General features: G+C 37.6%; 1 long non-coding RNA gene across 1 annotated transcript; it reads right to left on the bottom strand.

The window, feature by feature from the left end:
• Positions 1-293: 293 nt before the first annotated feature.
• On the bottom strand, positions 294-10,755 carry LOC308193692. Its single transcript, XR_013949854.1, has 3 exons — positions 10,680-10,755; positions 8,801-8,963; positions 294-3,003 (listed from the first exon to the last, which is right to left on the bottom strand). It is a non-coding gene; the product is annotated as an uncharacterized lncRNA (long non-coding RNA).
• Positions 10,756-19,207: the final 8,452 nt, after the last annotated feature.

Here is a 19,207-nt window from a genome sequence, read left to right as displayed (position 1 = left end):
CAAATTTATATTTTCCAATCTTTTGTCCATCAGCTGTAACCATCAGTACAAGCAGAACTGAAGTAGAACTGTAATTAGGACTCTGAAAATTGTTAATATACAGAGAGCCTAATCCAGAGACAATTATTAGCTGGGCTTCTCTCATCAGCTTTTTGGAGTTTGCATCAAAGAAAGGTTCAATGAGCATGGCAGCAAGCATGAGAGACCTGGCAGAAAGCTGGAAATAAATTTGTTTTATTCTTTGGATAGAATACAATGAATTGAGTTGCACTTTAGGACTATGAAATGGGGGTTGGGGGGGGTGGGGGGGTGGAACAACAACAACAACAAAACACCTTGAAAAATAGTCAGGGAATACAGGGAATATTTTGTCTTTTATAAAAGTTGAATAATTAAACATCCCAGCATCTGTGAAGTTTTGCCTTTCAGTTTATGAAAGCCATGTACTCCGAGGCAGTCATTTATGTGTAAGGAAAGGAAGTGCTCGTAATGGTGCAGTTTGATGTCTGTGAGTTTAAATAAATGCAGAGTTGGAGTCTGACTCACTCTAAAACATTTTGACACTGCTTGGCGATGTAAAGAGGGCAAGAATGCACAAAGCCCATCTTCTTAAATTCCTTTGATGATCCACTTGAATTCAAAGGTAAATTTCAGTAGAACCATAACATTGCTGTTTCATGTTTGCTTTCAGTATTCTTTCAAGTAATTGAGCCTTACTGGCAGGAATAAGTACAAAAGCAAGCACTAAGCTCACAGGCTTTAAAACTAAAACAGTACAATGTAAAACATAATAACAATCTCATAAGAACCAATAAATAAAACAACAAATTTCTCATAAACTACTTATATTGCACAATTCAAACAGAAAACAAGCTTGTAAAAAAGAAAAAATAAATCACAAATCATTTCAAATGATAAATGCAGTTCAGAACGCCATCGGCACAAAGAAAAAAGAAAAGTTAATTGTTATTAATTTAACTAAATATTTAGCAACATTTTACCCGCTGAATAAGACTTAATTCCTTTTTACCTCCAACCAGGAAGAGATGAAAGAAATTTGACTTGATGAGATAGCTGTCAGCTTCTTCTCTTACTGTTTTCATGGTGAAGTGACTGTCCTTTAAAGAATGTGCTCTTGATAGGGGCTTAGCTCTGGACAAATTTGGTTATGTTGGCATACTGTAATTCATGTAACTGCATATCAGCACCATGGAAGTTAGTAATTCAGATTTTTCTTCTTACAGCTTCTCCTAAACTGTTTTTAATTGTTTTCAATACCTACAGCATGTGAAGATAAAGACTCAGTGATGGTTAAATACCTTCATTATTACTCAGTACTCTGCAGAAAAGATGTAGTTGGAAGATTTAATTGATAAAATATCTTGTAAACTTTTCCATTATTTCAAAGTTCTAGTAATCATATCTGTATTTTAAATCTTTCTACAAAACTCAGAAAAGCTATGCAGTTGTACTTTAAGTAGATTTTTTTTCTATTGAAAAAAAATAAAAATGAGGTGAGGACAGCACAGGTTTCCAAAAGTGAAATGTAAAAGTACAGGGAAAAAGAAAGCTTCCAGCCTCACAGCTATTCTCGACACCAATTCTCATTGATTGCAGTGCTTTATACTATTTTAAAGTTTTTATATAGAATATACTTTTTCTATTATCTTTCTATATGTACTTGAAAATCAACCAACTCTTTATGACTGGGATCATTGACTGCATTTGTGATACAAATATTTATACAACATATATTTATTAGTCTGCATACATAAAAAGATTGGTGTGTAAGCATACAAACATACACACATGCATACTGAACAGCTGATTTATCAGATAATTTTCTAATATGTATTGCCTCCACCACTTATTACAAGATATTAAGAGGGAAAAGTTATTTTATGTGGAAATAAATGCTATAGAAAGACACCAGAATAAATAAAATTAAAAAATAAGTAGATAAGAAGGAAAAATAAAAGGTACAAATATCAGAGGTTCAGCTGAGAAATGGAATAGTTTTGGTTATTCTTTTCTAAATCCTGTTACAGAATTATCCCTCTCTATTTTTTGTTTGTTTTGTTTTTGTTTTTAATTATTATGATTATTTGTTTTATTTGTGGTTAAATCCAAATTCAGATCTAATGTACTATTTTAAAATAACCTTTGCCATTCTCATAAGAACATTTAGGTAAAAGCAAAGTAAATTAAATTCCAAATTCATTTGCTATTTCTGTTACAATTCACTTGTTATTTATCACTTCAAACATAAAAAGCTTCTTGTTGAGCTGTTTGTGTTCACAGCCAAAAACTAAACAAAGCAAAAATCAAAGTCAGTAATAATAACAAAATATGCATGCAATTTCACTCAAACTCTCAGCTTGCCAGAAATATAAGTGGCAGGCATTATAACGTCTCAGTGGGGGAACACTTTTAAAATACCAATCTTCAATACCCCTTTTATTTCTACTGGTTTTATTGTCTGGCTATTTTTGCTATAAAACTGTACAACTAGTGCAGAGTACCATAGGTGACTGATCCAGTGTGACCACACATACGTTACATCACACAGTCTTAACTCTGTAGGTGTATGCCAGATATGCAGAGTCCAATGCTGTATGCCAATATATATTGGCGGCTGCTAAGATGTCAAGATGAGGACTTTTTAGTTAATCTTAGTGGCTTGACATATAATAAAGCTTATTACTATATTTCTGCTAGCCAATAGATACTACAGTCTCTTCTATTTTCTAACAAAATCTCTATGTCTTTCAAAAACCTAATATTCCTTTAATCATTAGAAACAAACATATTAATCAACTTAAATTACTTGGGCTCCTGAGAACTTACTCTTGTGCTCACTATTTAGATTCCTCCAATGCCTCATTTTCTTTTGTTGGAGAAGCTTATTAACACCTTCAAATCCTTCATTAGCAGCTCCTGGGAAGATTGCCTTCACATTTCTGTATCATTCCTGTCTGTTGATGCTGTTCAACAGGCAACTCTCTTTGGTAGCATTTCATAAGAGTGGGAAAAAAAAAAAAAAAAAAAAAAGAGGTGACTTTTCTAGGCTCAAAAAAAAAGATGCAAATTTTATTATCATCCCCCCCCCCCCCTTTTGAAGAGTAATATGCAGCTTATGATATCTCTGGATTGAAGGTGTATTTACTGTGATGCTGGTCTTACCTCATTTGCTAAGTGTGTATATTATATGTTAGGTGCATATATATATGCATTTTCTCATTTGTTCATTTAATTTAAGCTTTAATCTGATTTCAATTGAAAATCCATTTTAAATTACATGGCCTGTAGTAGAACTCAGTGAATCTTGTGAAGTACATCAGGTCTCTCAGAAATCTTACTGGGATCAAAGATAGTTATAATAACAGGGCCTCTGCTTTAGGTTTGATGACAGAGTTAATTGTGAACCATCAAATGGCTTGGATTGGAAGGGACCTTAAAGATCACCTAGTTCTAACCCCCCTGCCGTGCGCAGGGATGCCACCCACTAGACCAGGTTGCTCAAAGCCCCATCCTGGCCTTGAACACTTCCACAGATGGGGCATCCACAGTTTCTTTGGGCAACCTGTTCCAGTGCCTTACCACACACCACCCTCAGTAAAGAATTTCCTCTGAATATCTAACCTAAATCTGCCCTCTTTTAGTGTAAAGCCATTACTCTTTGTCCTAAACCCCCTGACAAGGAGTCCCTCCCAAGCTCTCCCATAGGTCCCCTTTAGGTACTGGAAGGCCGCTATAAGGTTTCCCTGGAGCTTTCGCTTCCCCAGGCTGAACAACCCCAACTCCCTTAGCCTGGCTTCATAGGAGAGGTGCTCCAGCCCTCTGATCATCTTCATGGCTCTCCTCTGGACTCATTCTAACAAGACCATGTCCTTCCTGGGTTGCTTCCCCAGAGCTGAATGCAGTACTCCAGGTGAGGTCTCAGAAGAGCAGAGTAGAGGGGAAGAATCACCCCTCTCAACCTGCTGGTGATGCTTCTTTTGATGCAGTCCAGGATGCGGTTGTCTTTTTGGGCTGCTGAACTTCTATTGTTTAATCCTTCTATTCTCACTTATATAATTTACTTATATTAGGAAAATTAAAGTTTCCCTTTGGAAGATACTCTGTGGCAACTTGGGTTTGGACAAAAGTCTGGCCATGACAAAGGAGGAGTCAAATAACTTTTTCTCATTCAATGCATTCAGCATTTTTCTGTCTTCAGCAAGACACATGATAAAAGAAACAAATAAAAGCATCAACAACATGTTTTTTCATGACTGGGCAGTGGGTTATTAAAAACAGTTCACCTTCTTTAGCTTCTTCTAAATGAATGGTTAATCCGAGGAGAACATAGCTCTTGAATTGTGTACAATAACAATCCATAAATTTTAGATGAAGCCTAGACTAATTTTTCTAACGTAAATTCCTCTTTTTTTTTGGCATCCTAAACTACTCAGCTGTTGCTCAGAGTAGATAAAGAAAGTATATATAGATAGTATAGATAATATGGAATTAACCTATTTATTACTGTTAATCTTATCTCATTTCTTGTCTCAGGACTTTCTCCTCATCAGAATGGCCATCCCATTCTTCCTTCAGTGATATGTATCTCTGTTTTAAAAAAAATAGTCGGGGGGGGGGGGGGGATCTTCATGCACTCAACTCACATAACTCTTCTTACTGTTCAGTTTAACTTAAACTTTATTCTCCTACTTAACTTTTGTAGCTCTTTAATTTTTATGCTACTTAAACTACACCTCTTTTCTGAATATTTTACTTACTATGCTTGAGCATACTGCATCAAAATAACCAAGGTTACTGTAAACTACTTACAGATGTTCTACAAAGGTTTATGCAAGTGTTTTATTTCATATAACTTAAGCAGTACTGTTTACCTCAGTGGGATATGTCACTATGCAAAAAGATAAGCCCATAGGCTTATCTTTACAGATCTGAAACCAAAGGTAAGAAAAAAGGCTTTGACCTTCCTGGATCTAAAAGTCTCTGTGGTGCTTAGTGTTCTAGTTGCTTCAGCTCAACCTTCCTTCAATTTTATAGTGAACTCACAAATTGACATACCTTGGGGCTCAGGAATATACATAAAAGCCATCCCTTCAGAAGTGAGCAGTTTTCTTTTAGCTTGTTTTGAAGACTTAGTATCAAATACTGTCTCATCTATAAATCTGACTTACCTCAGTGGAGATACTCTTAATGACAGTTTGACATGGAAGGCAAAATTTTAGCCCTCTGTTCTAGTCCCCTACTGGAGATTGATTATCCTGTATTCTTAACAAAATAAGCATACTATCAATCTGTTTTCACAATTGTACTTACTACACTCGCTAGAGAGCATTTCATACCCACACAAGATATTTTACTCATTTATGACCACATGAAAGCCATACTGGAAATCCATATGGATTTCTCTAGAACATAACTTCAAACTCTTTTCAATCAACTACTGAGCCTGGATGGCTATGGAGATGAGAAAAGGCTCATGGCAGTGATGAACTAAAATCACGTTATCATGAGGGCATACTTTTGATCTGATAGAAGATACTATATCAGGAGATAATTTATCCTGCAGGATGCAAGAGGACAGTACAATTTCTAAGAGAACAGATGAAGAGTACTGTCTTGATTCCATTTGTTTTATAAGTAATTGATGTGAAGCAGCAGAAATTTGTCACTGTTGGACGGTGTTCTACACATAAGCTTGTCTTAAAAAAAGGATGGAAATTTACACTGTGTAATCCAATGTAAAAAAAATGCTCAAAGCTAATCACAAATAGACATTATTTTTCAGGATATTTTCCATTCTGTCTTTAGAATTAACAGTATTTTTATGTGAAGCTTCAGAGATTAAAGCAGCAATTTCCACAACCACCTTCCAACAGCTGCTGCCCTAGAAAGCACCAAAAGATGAAAATATACCAAACAGAATAACGAATGGACAGGAATGTAAAGCCATTTCATGAGGTCTGGCTTAACATTTTTGTGTAAATTAAATGTCCTAGTATATGTGGAATCAGCTATATGCACCCATAATCTATCATTTCAATATTAGTCTGTATTGGGTTTACATGGAAAGATTTTGGTAATAGAGGAACTGCAGAGGCAGCTTCTGTCAAAGAGATGAGGTCTGCCCCCAAGTTGGACACAGCCAGTTCCATCCAGCTCCAAAAGGAGAAGCCACCACTGGCCAAAGCTGAGTCCATCAGTGATGTTGGAGGCTCCTGTGTGACAACAAATTTAGAACCGTGTAAAAAATAAAAATAAATAAATAAATAAAAACCACACCACGACGCTGTACAGCAGCTGTGAGAGAAGGGGACTCTGCAGCGTATGGAGAAACCCATGCAGGAGCAGACTCTGAGCTGGAAGTGCAGCCCCTGGCTGGAGATGAGCCTATGCTGGAGAAGATTATCAGCCCACAGGAGATCCATGCTGGAGCGGTCTGTTTCTGATGAACTGCACCCATGGTGAAGACCCATATTGGAGCAGTTCTTGAAAAACTGCAGTCTGTGGGATCCAGTAGGATCAGTTTGGAAAGGATGACATCCTGTGGGAGGGACCCCACATTGGAGCTGGAGAAGAGAATGATGATGGAGCACTAGAGATGTAGCATTATGGACTGAACTCAAACCCTATTCTATGTCTCCCTGTGCCACTCTTTCACAGGGGAAGGAGGAGGTGACAGTAGTCAGGAATAAAGGAGTGAATTTGAGGCTAGGTGGGAGGAAAATGGTTTTAATTTTCTCTGTTTCTTAGCATCCTTGGGGTCTGCAGGGATAGTTTTCTTGCATGTTCTCACTCCTCTCTCCCAGCTGCAGTTGTGCAGCAGTTTTCCTTTTTCTTTAATCTGCTCTCCCAGAGGCCCACCCAGCGTCGCTCCCTGGCTCGGCTCTGGCCAGCAGCAGGTCCCTTTTGGAGCCAGCTGGAGCTGGCTCTGGTCTGCCATGGGGCAGCTGCTGGGCTCTGCTCACAGAGGCCACCCCTGCAGCCACCGTGTTGTCAAACCCCTGCCATGTAAACCCAGTACAGAAGGTTTTACTCAAAACCTTTTCTCATTTTGGTGAGGGTTTCTGGAATCCAAAGTACTTCAGATTAGTCATTTTTAGCTCAATGAATTGGCATTTTTCAACATATTTAATTTGTTAGAGGATTATTGAACAACACCATGAACATCACCTTGCAGACAGTGTGCAGTAGTTGAAGTTTTTCCATGAAAAGACTTGCATTTGGCTGTAAAGGTACAATCTAGGATATACTAGAAATACTAATTGCCATGAAACCTGTTGCTATCTAAACATAGAGGAGTCATCAGTGACCTTCACTTACTATGCCTTTAGTAACTAAATGATTTTAACTACAGAAATATTTGGTTAAATTTATATTAACTGATCTACCACCAAATTCTTTACTAAAGGCAGTATAAAATCCTTCAAAAATCCTCCAGCCACAAAAACATATGGTTTTATAAATAATAACTATTTTTAACAGTTCTTAGTGTCATGGATCCCTTTGGAAAATCCAAATATATATATATTTTCCCCAAAGACTTAGTGCTAAAAGAAGATCTGGAAGGACAACACCATTAACCAATCAGGTATCTGGGCCATGAAAACAACTGAGGATTAAGTGAAGCTTAAGCCCATTAGATATTTTTAAATAAGCTCTGAAGACTACTAAATTCAAATAATTTTGTAGTTCAAAAATTTCTCAAAGTTTAGTAATAAGCAAATGTTTCAATATTTATTTATTGAATAATTATTTCAATATTTATCGGAATGCTTAGTCACTGTTTTATCAGAATGATGTTCCACTGTTTTTGGTCTTAGCTTTATTGGATGAGGAGGAGAGGTTGTATGAGAAATCCACCATTAACTTTGGTTAGAATTCAGATCCTGCTATGATTTTTCATGAACGACATCTGTAATGGTACTGACCCTTGAAATTTAGGCCCTTTCCCAGTCTTGCCCCATACCAAGTATATGTTGAATATGATTTCCTAGTGGAAGAAACTTTTCTGCCATAGCAATAGCATATTTACCATGGAATAAAAAGCCAGTTAGCTGAAGAATATTCCCACTATCATTTGTTACCTAATATATCTTTTAGTGGTATGTTTGGCAAGTGGTTTATGAATCACTCCAAATCTAGGCATAGTTTGCTGGTCCTTTAAACTCACCTCTGCATTAGACAAGCATTAAAGTAGAAGTAGGTAATTAATCTTTAGAAATCTAAAGATTAACCAAGATAAAGCACTGCAGTGCTTAGAGAGATATATCTATATATAAAAGCAACAATAACACTTTAGGTTGTCTATCTGTTTCACTTAGCTAACAAACTGTAACCATGCTGACATGATTTACTGGCTGAAATCCATTTGTATGGCAAGACCTGCAGGTTGGTTATTGCTTTATTTTGAAGGAGATCTAGACTGTGGGATGCATTTGTCACTATACACCCCTTTGCTTTTTGCAGGTTCCATTCAGATTCAGACATTTGTCCTTGCTGCACCACAACTCTGTGGTAGTTCATCACTTAATCGGGATGTCAGTTTGTAACATTGTGCCTATAGGTTTATTGACTGCCCTTCCTGCCCCAACCTGAGAAGTGCTAATGTCTCTGTCTAGACAATAAATAGAAAGTGCTAACATCTCAACCAATATTTAAGTTTAAGGAAATCACTAACTTCTTTCTTCTAAATGCCTCTTCCCAACAAGGCTCAGGTTTTGGTATACAGATTTTTGTTTATGTAAACTTATAATTCATATAAAAATACCTTGACAATCACTACCTGTAAATTCATGTGCCAAGAAATGTATGTAGTTCATTAGATCATGCTTGAGAATGAACACAACAGTGAACAAACTGTTTCAGGAGTAGCGGTAGTCTTGGGATAAGCGCCTGTAACTCTGGCTATGAGGTATTCTTTTTGAAAATGATCTATTTTGCGTGATCTGTAAACAAAGAGTTAGAGTTAAATTATTATTTTCATAAATGTAAGTCTGAACATCATTTCAGTCTCTCAGTGTTGATACAAGTTCATTTCTTTGAGATCACTGCCTGTATTTTCAGGAATACTAATATAATCCCTTAGGATCATCTTCAGAGTTTTGTACAAGTTTACCTGAAACAAGGTCAATTTATATATGGTCCTTCTTTGATATGATCTAAGCCTGTAATGTCACAGAATCACAGAATGACTGAGATTTGAAAAGATATCTGGAGGTCATCTGATCCAACCCCCCTACTCAAGCAAGGTCACCTAGAGCAGGTTGCTTTTGAATGGCTTTTGAATGTCCCTTGCCTAGGCCTTCTGAATTTTGCTTGCTATCTGCTTCCCCTTACCCTGTTCTGAAATCTAGATTTGTTAAAATTGCTATTATAACATGAGTTTATTAATGTAAAACTTCAGACTTCTGCAGGTCAATGCATCCTTAAGAAAACAAAAATATGAAACGAAATAGGCCCAATTAATCTTTTATTGTAGAAATAATTCTTAAAAAGATAAGGTGATACATACTAAATGTGTTATTGCAGCTAGCATGTTTAAAAAAAAAGAAGGAAAGAAAGAAAGGAAAAAAGTGGCAAAGCCTTAAGGCTAAAGTTTTTCATAATCACGAGCTTTGAAGCTAGGGGAAAATCATACCCATGATGCATTTGATACTTTAAAAAGGCACCACTGAGCTGGCAGCTGCAGAAGGCAATGCCACCCCTTCCCTGAGAGGTGTTCCAGCTCGGAGCACAGCCCTTGGGCACCTTCACCATGCATCTGTGTTCCTCCAGCCATGAGGAGATGAAGTTTCACAGTGAAGAGGCAGTAGTTCCAGCACACTGAACAAAGAATGAAGACCAAAGAAATGGTCTCAATCCTGACAGAGGTTTCATTTGTCACAGCTGACAGGTTGCACTGGGAAACCTGAACACCTAGCGCTAGTATCAAACCACAGAGACCGTGAGAGGTGCCCAAGCTGAGCAGCTCTGAGCAGCAGATCATTATTCACAAGTGTAGCTATGCACAGGCAGTTGCAGAAGTATTGGCTTAATTTCTGTGTTTCATTCTGTGTGCTCGTCCTGTGAGGATAACACTCGCAGAAAGTTTCTGACAATTAAAAAATGAATGTTTCTAAAGTGCTATGTAGGCGCAAAAAATCGCTGTGATTACTACAAAGCCTTCAGTGCCTGGGGACTTAGAAACTTTCAAGGGCTCCAGCTGTCTTCAGCATCATCTCTCACAAAGTGTTTCTAAATGCTGGCAACCAAAGAATGCCTTCCCAGAAGCTGCTGGATCCTACTGCAGTGGTACAAGAGCCTTGGAGTGGAGAGCTGAAGGAAAAGCGGTCTACCCTGACAAACATTGCAGAGCCATTATCACTGCTGTAGATGTACCCCTGAGCCACAGTGAACTGCAGCTCTGGACCCCACTCACAGCCGAAACATAAAAGCAGATAAGCAAAATTTATAAAAATAATCTCTTGGCCCTTTGTTATACATAATAGGAAAACATGAATTCGTTGTCCTTTCTAATGTTTCCCTTAATTGCTATATTGTGTAGCATGAAAATAGGGTTCTCTGAAGTGTGTTTCAAACCCACACAATTATAATTTTAAAAGTATTATGCATTCATTTGCAAAACATTTTGTTAATGTTCTCCCTTTTAGTATGACACTTACAACAGTATGACGATCCAATGAGCTGTTGCTAAACACCATAGACAATAAGATCAAGTTGGTCTCAGTATAAATATTTCTGAAGAGAAAAAAAAATAGAAAAACATAAAGATTGATGTATATATAGAAATTTTCACACACATAGACTACAGGCTTGCTTAATGAAATGTATTTGTAATTTGAAAAAAAAATGAAAATGTTTTAAAGAGTGGATAGAAGTTAAATAGACAATGGCATTTTAAAAATACAATGATGGATTTCAAGACATGCATCATTTTGGAATGTACTCAACATTACATTTTATAAGTGATGTTCTTTTAAAAAACTTGGAATCAGATCATAAAGCATTTCTTCAATAGTTTCTGAATTTTCTCTTTAGAGACAGAGATTATCTTTCAGGCAATCATAGAATATCCAAGTTGGAAGGGACCCACAAGGATCATCAAGTCCAACTCCTGGGTTCCCAAAGGGCCATACAAAAAATGAATAGGTCATGTGTTTGAGGCATGGTGCTGTGACCACTTCCCTGGGGCGTCTGTCCCAGTGCCCGACCACCCGCTTGGTGCAGAACCTTTTGCTAACCCCCAGCCTGACCCTCCCCTGTCCCAGCTCCATGCCGTTCCCTCGGGTCCTGTCGCTGTCCCCAGAGAGCAGAGCTCAGCGCCTGCCCCTCCGCTCCCCTCGTGAGGAAGCTGCAGGCCGCCATAAGGCCTCCCCTCAGTCTCCTCTTCTCTGGGCTGAACAAACTAAATGATTTCATCCACACCTCATATATCTTCCCTTTTGACCCTTTGCCATCTTTGTTCCCCTCCTTTGAATACGCTCTAACAGTTTTATATCTTTCTTGTACTGTGGCACCCAGAACTGAACACAGTGCTCAAGGTGAGGCCTCACCAGTGCAGAGCAGAGTGGGACAGTCTCTTCCCTCGACCAGCTAGCAGTGCCATGTCTGATGGACCCCAGGGTACAGTTGGCTCTCCTGGCTGCCAAGGCACACTGCTGGCTCATGTTCAGCTTGCTGTTGATCAAAATCCCCAGATCCTTTTCTGTGGGGCTGCTCTCCAGCATCTCGTCCCCCAGTTTGTACATATTGCCAGGGTTGCCCCTTCCCAGGTACAGAATCCGGCACTTGCTCTTGTTAAACTTCATATTGTTGGTGATTGCCCAGCTCTCTAATTTGTCCAGATCTCTCTACAAGGCCTTACCACCCTTGAAGGAGTCAACAGCTCCACCCAATTTGATATCGTCCATGAACTTGCTCAAAAAACCTTCAGGTCCTTCATCCCAATCATTTATGAAAACATTGAAGAGGACTGATCCTAAAATGGAGCCCTGGGGAACTCCACTAGTGACAGGTTGCCAGACAGATGTAATCCCATTTACAAGAACCCTCTGGGCCCAACCCATCAGCCAATTGTTCACCCATCTCATTATGCTTTTATCTAACTGTATTCTGGTCATTTTGTCCAGAAGGACACTGTGAGGGACAGTATTGAAAGCTCTACTGTAATCCAGAATGATCATATCAATAAGCTTACTTTGGTCAACAAGCTGGATGATCTCATCATAGGAGGAAGTTAAGTGTTTTAGACATGACCTTCCCCTAGTGATCCCATGTTGGCTCTGACCAATGACTGCATTGTCCTTTAAGTGTTTTTAAATAACTCTCAGAAAAATCTTCTCCATAATTTTACCAGGCACTGAAGTGAGACTGATGGGCCTGTAATTGCCAGGATCTTCTTTCTTGCCCTTCTTGAAAATTGGGACCACATTTGCCAGCTTCCAGTCAACTGAGATCTCTTCGGATTCCCAAGACCATTGAAAAATAATTGAGAGAGGTCCTGTGATGACATCAGTCAGCTCTCTGACTACTCTGGGATGAATCCCATCAGGGCCCATGGACTTGTATGCATCCAGGTGGAGCAGCAAATCCCACACGAGTTTGGGGTTAACTGGGAGTTTATCATTCCCGCGGTCACGGCCCTTCCAACTCAGTTCAGCTGGGGTCCCAGAGCCCATCATGTGTTGAAGACAGAAAAAATCTACATTTTTATCTAAAATTTCTAAATATTTGCTGAAGAACATATTACAACAATTTGATTATGACATTTTATCAGCATTATGACAATTTATCAGTGATTTTACCTGAAAATAAAAGCACATTTCTGGTTATTGTGACACAAAAGAAACACACTCTCCCCACCCCCAATATCAACAGCAGAATGGTTCCTGCTATGGAGAACTTATTGTCTAAAATCCATTTTTTAGGACCATATTCTGACCTAGATAGTTATACCATTAATTGCAAAATATTATTACTATCATTCTGAGGTAATAATTTTGCAAGTACAGTTAGCTAAGGAGTAACTTGTAAAGAAGTGAATTTGATCAAAAAGTCATTGACATTGCAAGGTTTTAGTGGGTCCTTTATAAAGTAAAGAGGATGTCCTTTATGAAGTAAAGAGTAAACGTAGTTTTGCAATTGCAAGAAGCAGGTCACTGGCTTCACAATATCTTAATATTTAGGTCTCAGGACTTAACTGGAAATATATATATATATATATTTTTTTTAGTAGTGACTGCAGAAACTGCAAAAGACAGGATGGGGCCAGGAGGAGTATTTTCTATAATAATGGTTTTTAACATTTTATTTTGCTATAGCTTAATGTCGAGATTGCAATAGCTTGGTTTAACTTTATATGGTAACAAAACTCAGTAAGTGCTATGTAAATGAACAGTGGGCTAAAGACCATGTAAAAACAGTGAAAAATAACTGTGGGAGGACTCTGGATCCTCCAGTATCACGATCACACTTCTTATGAAAAGCCTAGGCAGATGATGACTTTGTTGCGGACTCCCACCTGCTCTGTTCTCCTTGAGTATGATAAGCATCGTTGACCTTACAGTGCAAAGAACCAGAACAGTGATCTAAGAAAAACCACCAAAAATACCCAACAACAACAAATAAAACAGAGAAATAAATCTTAAACTCTCAACTGCATGGTTAATGAGGATTTTTTTTCTATAATTATAATAATATAATATAATAATCTATAATTATAATTTCTATAATTTCTATAATTTCTATAATATAATTCTATAATTTCTATATTTTCTAATAATTGGGCAATTTGTGCTATGATTATTAGTATCATTCTAACTGAAATAATAACTCTTTTGTTTAGTTTTGATTAGACTACTAATAAATTTGTGGCCTACTTATGAAGTGTGTTTCTTTGTCCACATAAAGTATGAGGTGAAAAAAACATAAACTATATGAAATGATTGAAGTCTCTACAGCTTTTACAGCTTTGTGATTTTGATAAAGATAGATGTAACCAAGGCATGGAAAAATCAATGTATGTCTGCCTTGTTCAACATTCACTGAAATTTCTGTAGTTTAATTAAATGGGAGAAAAATAAGTTTTTTTTCACTGCAGTCAGTCATGGTCTGAGAGCTGGTAATCAGTACATTTCTCTGTTAAAAAGCTAAATCACCAAGACACGTCAGGAAGTATTGCAAGTAAAGGTGATTTTGATGTGCTGGATGTCCTGGCAGCACTGGCAGTGTGGTACTTTCCCATCATTCAAAGCTCATATAACCACATTCTCGCAAATAACCAAGAATGGCTACAGTGAAATTGCTTTTCATTATGGGATGAAACTATTGCAATTTTTATCAATACATTATAAACTTATTAAATAAAAATATTTTTTCAATTTCACCACACATAAAAAACGTTGGTAGCAAAATATTTTAAATGGCTAGTATACATTATCTCCCACATGGATGGTTCAACTCCCCATCCCTGGAGGTGTTCAAGACCACGTTGGATGGCTCTTTGAGTAACCTGGTCAAGTGGAAGGTGCCCCTGCCAATGGCAGGGGGGTTGGAGTTAGATGATCTTTATGGTCCTGTCCAACCCAAACCATTCTATGGTTCTCTTGGAATTAAGAGGTCAAGTGCAAAGACCAAAGGTACACAGAAGAAACAAATAATGATAGAGATGAGCATGAAGAATTGTCAGTGACTTTGCTCTGTGGAGGCCACTGAGGTAAGTCAGAATACAAGGCTCAAAAGAAAATTGAAATAAAAATTTAAAAAAAAATCCACAGAAAGATGATCTATGGCTTTAATGACATTAGAGCCTCTTACTCCCCATGTTCTGTTTTCTTTAGATAATTTCTAAGGCATCTGTTCACACCTCTGGAGTGCAAGAAAAAAATCACCACCACCACCACCACCAACAACAACAAAACACCACATAAACACAGCAGAAAAACATTACTTTAAATTACATTAACAAATGACCAGCTCTTCATGCCAGTCAAGAACTGTGCAGTTCTTAGCATAATAAAAACTGTTCTAACTTAGATCCAACTCTCTACCCTTCAAAGCTCCAGCAAAAGCATTTTAATCACATCTTATTGACCTCAAGAAACCCCTTTTTGCTACACACTGGAATTGTGCCTGTCATTTTGCTAAGCAATTCCTGGTCAAAGTCTTGAGTTGAAAACTGGAAAGAAAAAGGAAAGCTCACAGAAAAAGAGAAATCACAACAGAGAAGGCAATAGCACGTACCCCGATTTGGGGGACAGTGAGTGAGTATCATATATTTTGCTACAATGTTTTCCTAACATGCAATTTTCTGAAAGAAATTTAATGCAAGTTAAAATCATGCTGTAATGTGCTAAAACAATTTATAGTTCAGAAAATTTCTGAAAGTTACACTATCATTGATATATTTTTAACTATGTGCAGAAGATTGTATTTAATCAGCAACAAAAATATTAAGTTACCATTAATAGCTATTACGTTTTAAAAACAAATAATTTTTTTCAGAGTATATTATATCCTACTAGACTGCTGAAAAGTGGAATTTAATGAAACTGCAAGAGAGAGCATGTAGTGTTCCAATACTGGTGAGAAAAAGAAGCAGAATTCAATTAGATGTCTTTTGTAGGAGTCTCCAGTGATAAATCAGATTAAGGTTGTGAGCCAAGTCCTGTCTGCAGTATGCTTTTTGGTCTCAGTCCTAGTAAGACTGTGAGATCTATCAACATGTGCTGTGGTTGCCTCTTGGCCCATATGGTCACATTTCCCTGAATAGGATGAAATGGCATGTGACCATTTCTTGTCCTGAAGAGGAATTTGCAGAAAGGCATGATATAAATCCAGACTTCAGCATTACCCTCAAATTGACAATATAGATATACCTCATAAGATTAATATCCAGACAGCAAACTGCACTTTGGTTAATTCTCTAGATATGGAAGGTTCAAGTTCTAATACCTATATTGTGTGATTTGGGACAGGTACTTTCATTCCCATCTCTTGGGATGGAAGATGTCACCCTAAGAAGTACAGAAAATGCCGGAAGATCCTTGTGTCTTAATACGAAGCTGAGATAAATGACTGAAGAACATGAATTTGAGATAATTACTTAAGATGGATGGAAGTAGTCTGTCAAGAGACATCTGCAGTCTCATTAACAGTAAATAGAGAATTTCCCCATGGAATACAGAATAATGATATTTACAGAATAATGATATTTAAAAGAAAATGAAGAAACAAGCAATGGAGCCAATGGTTTCAAAATAAACATTTCAATAAGCATATTTATTCTTCAAAGCCATAGGACTGATTTTCCACTTATGCAAAGCTCCATGTCAGAGATACCATCTCTGGATTCCTCAACATCTTCAAAGTAGTTCCCAATTTCCTTCCTCCACTGTTGTCTCAAAATATTATTTCTATGCAAACTTTTATCGCTACATACAATTCAATCATTTTTTTCTCATCTGATGCTCAAGCATCAAGTGGTGCAAACTGCTCGCTAAAATTATTCATGTGTAAGTATGCAATAGGGAGGCAGGAGAATACAGTAGCATACCACTCTAAATAGCTCCTTAAAAAGATACTAAAAGATATACCTTCCAATACTCCTAACATAATGATTGTGAGAGAAGTATGAAATAAATGATTAAAGGCAGAGGCTAGGTTTGACTGCTTGTACCACGTCACTCTGAATGTTTAAAGGAGAATATTGGGTGACATGAATCACCCTGACCCACCTGCTCAGCCTCTGCCAACTCCTGTACTATTCTCAGTGACAGCCTGAGATGTTGCTAGGTAGCCTGACTGTATCAGGCACCATTTAACAATTTGTCAGTTTAGATGAAGAAATTCCAGAAACAAATAAAGTTCCCTGCCTATGTATAATTTATCAGTACACTCACACTTAGGTGAACCAGTATTTATGAAGGGAAAAAAATAATTTCATATTTATTTTTCATCACAGTCATTAACTAAAAATTCAGCTTTTCTTGATTCCTAATGCAGTTCATGTAGAAGATAACATATTACTTTACAAAGTATTTGCCATGTAAATACTGACTTTCATTATCTAAATGACTTGCTGTCTTTAGACCCACATGCTTTGCTAGTGTACTGTAAATTTGCTCTTCCAAAATTAAGAATATTAATAGTTATCAAAAATGAAACATAACTATTTCAAGATTCATTTCCAGTATAACAGATTAGCAGAAGATATCAGCATATTAACACAAGTAAAGTGGCATTGTTTATCTATATTGATGCTTGATAAAATCTTATTTTGCCTTGTTATTTTTGTAGATTGAAATACCTACACCGACTTTGATTTTGGTAAAAATATTCTTAGTTTATTAAACAAAGAATCTAGTAACAATATAATTAATAACCTTATAATGCACTTGCCTGCAATTTCACTATAATAATTCCCCAAGCTCTTTGATGGAACTGTGCTGTCTCTAACAAACATCTACCCCATTTATAACAAAAATACAATGATACTGCAAGTTTACATAGTCATAATAAACTCCCATCCCATTTCATTGCTCTTAGAAAAGACATACTCCATCAGCCTGAGTAGAATCAGACTGCCAGAAATTTCTTCATGCACATTGGCAACCTTCCTTTGCACATTCTTCTACAAGAGTCCTCTGACACTCATGGAGATTCTATTTGAGTGAAAATCAAATCTAATTTAACATTGTTATTCAGTTTTGTCTGTACTGGTGGGCCAGCTAAGCAAAAACCAAAACCAAAACCAAAAACCTGCCAACAACCCAAACAACACACAAAAGGCCCCCTTAAAACTCTGAGGATATCACAAAGTGTTTTGGCAAACATTAAAAATCTTTCAATCTATTTTAATTAAGAAATAGACCCATCATCCCCCCAATCTCGTACACCTATAGGGAAAGGTAGCATTTTCATTCAGTCTCTCTCATAGTGAAACACTAGATTTGTGTCTATTTATTGCCGTTTGTATGCAATTGCATGCACATGGAGGGTATATTCTCCATAAAGGAGACTCCCACCAAGATGGGTTTACTTTTCAGTGTTGTTAGACGATATAAAGGAAACAAAAAAGCATAATCAAATGGTCTGTGAGACTAAAGGACTCAGAGAAATCCAGTTAGACAGGAGGTAGCCTGGTGAGCACCCATGGAGAGACTATTTGTCCAGGCTGGATTAAAGAACTTGTTTGAGGAGGTCATTAAGTAAGACATCGGTGGTAGACAGAAGTAGAAAACAATGGAAATATCACTGAGACAACATCAGAGTGCAGAGCATTTGAACAGAGAGAATGAAGGCAGAGCAGCAAGCAGGACAACATAATTGTGAGTCCCAAGGGGAACATAGAAAGTTTGAAGACGTCAAATCGTAAGCCAGGAAGCTGGATGGAAGACAGTTATTGTAGGAGTAGGAGAGAAAGTAATTGTTAGTGTGGTGCATTGACATACAGAAGAGAAGGAAGCTGCTCAGAGATAAAGAGTGCCAACGTAAAAAACAGTATGTGCAGGTGGTAGTGCAGGAGGGACAGATGGGGCAGCGCTACCAGCTGCAGTGTGAGATGCAGGGAGACTGGAGCTCCTGTATTTGCCTCAGGGACAGTGTGCTTTTCTGCAGAGGTGAGGTCTCTGTGCATGACACGAGACATCAAGGAAAGGAAAAGTGGATGGAGACAATCAGCCACGGAGCTTCAGCAGAGTCTGAACTGGGGGGCCTTGGTTACGTTCATGCCAAGAAAGGGGCAATGTTAAACAGGAGAAGCAAAAGATAAAAAAAAAAAAGAGGGAAGCACAAAGGCAAAAATCAAAGTTCATGCAAAAAAATTTATCAAATAAATTTGCTATCAAACTGTTACTGCCTCTGGAAAGTGTATCCCCAGCGTGGTTGTGAGGGGCAACCTACATCAGCTTTGTCTGGCAGACATCTACACCACCTCCACTGGGTCTACACTGGGCCTCCCCAGCCTCTCACCTCTAAAACTGCTCTTGGCCTGGGCAAGGAAAAGCCTCTGCATCCACTAGAAATTCAGGAGTGCCTGCTGCAATACAAAGGTAACCTCTTTTACCTTTGATTTATCCTTTGTGTGTGTGTGTGTGTGTATGTGAAATCTCTTTTGACATAAAACTGGTATTTAAAAGCAAAATGATAGGATTTCAAAACTCCTGAAAGAGAATTCTATTAAAGCTTCAAG

This window comes from Anser brachyrhynchus (assembly GCF_964034855.1).
Source record: "Anser brachyrhynchus genome assembly, chromosome: 3".
In the NCBI taxonomy this organism is placed as follows: Eukaryota; Metazoa; Chordata; class Aves; order Anseriformes; family Anatidae; genus Anser; species Anser brachyrhynchus.
Note: the sequence above shows the minus strand (reverse complement) of the source record. Positions and strands in the feature narration are given on the sequence as shown.